A 1,403-nucleotide genomic window follows, 5' to 3' on the forward strand; every position below is an offset into this window, starting at 1 on the left:
CTATTTATAGCCAGTGACGTATCTTGCGAGCGCAAACTAGGACACAATAATTTTAAGAGAAAACCTTTGTTTGAGAAACTAAGCAAAATGTTTTCAATAACATGGGTGGTGACTAGCAAGTTATTGATTATGATGCGGAGGACGTTTATTGCAGGGAATGAAACATCTTCAGAAAAATACTATCTTTGTCTACTGGCGTCTCTGGTGTAGCGGTAAGGCGTTTGGCCATCAAATGCAGAAGACCTGAATTCGATTCCCTTGAAAGGAGGCCTCTTATTGTATTTCTCGGACTATATACTGGGGGGGGGTGTATCTTTCAGCCCAGGTTGGCCTTGAAAATCAGGATCGAAGTAGCCTGCCTCCCAAGATGTTTTTAATTCTGTTGTTAGAGCAGTTGAACAGCTACATTTTAAATTAAAATATATATTTAAAAAATGTTTGCTGGGATTCTCGTTTCCTTGGAACTAAAGTTATATAATTTTTCATTTTCAGAATGTTTGTAAACTTATTCTGACACCATCCTGAAAGTTTCTAGGGAAGACAGATACACACACAAATCTATCTATCTATATATTTATCTATCTATTTATCTATATATCTATCTATCTATCTATCTATCTATCTATCTATCTATCTATCTATGTTTGTTTATGTGTGCATGTGCGAGTGTGTGTGTATGTATTTGTGAGTGTGTGTGTGTGTGTGTGTGTGTGTGTGTGTGTGTGTGTTCGTGCGTGTGTATGTGTGTATGTGTATGAATGTACGTGTGCGTGCAAGCTATGGTGTCCAGCTAGTACATGCGCACCGTCTCATATCTAACTGTATCTTACATTTTTACACAGGCCAAAATTACGACCGCCCTTGGACGCTCCCCAGATTGTCGTTGTCAGCTCTCAACTCGTGAAGACCCTCCGTGTTGTACATCCGAAATCTGGGACATCCCTCTCAAACAAACGACACAAAACACCTCAAAATTCTGCAAAGATCAAAAAGATTACAAGCCTTTGACGCAAATGAGTCTATAGCACAATATTCGTCCAGACAGATAAACCAGATTGGCACAGGGATGCTAATTGAATAGATCGTAGCGATTGTCACACGCCGAGCTCTATAATTGGTGGCAATCAGACAGACAGATAGGCAGACAGACAGACAGACAGACACACACACACACACACACACACACAGAGAGAGAGAGAGAGAGAGAGAGAGAGACATAGACACACAGACACACAGACACACAGACACACAGACACGCAGAGAATTGAAGAGAAACGGGGCGGGGGAGAGGGAGAGGGAGAGACAGACAGACAGACGGGCAGGCAGACAGACAGAGAAAGAGACAGAGAGAGACAGAGTTGGAAAGAGTGATATCAACACACACACAGACACACACACACACA

This window comes from Aplysia californica, unplaced genomic scaffold, assembly GCF_000002075.1.
Source record: "Aplysia californica isolate F4 #8 unplaced genomic scaffold, AplCal3.0 scaffold00044, whole genome shotgun sequence".
Classification (NCBI taxonomy): domain Eukaryota; kingdom Metazoa; phylum Mollusca; class Gastropoda; order Aplysiida; family Aplysiidae; genus Aplysia; species Aplysia californica.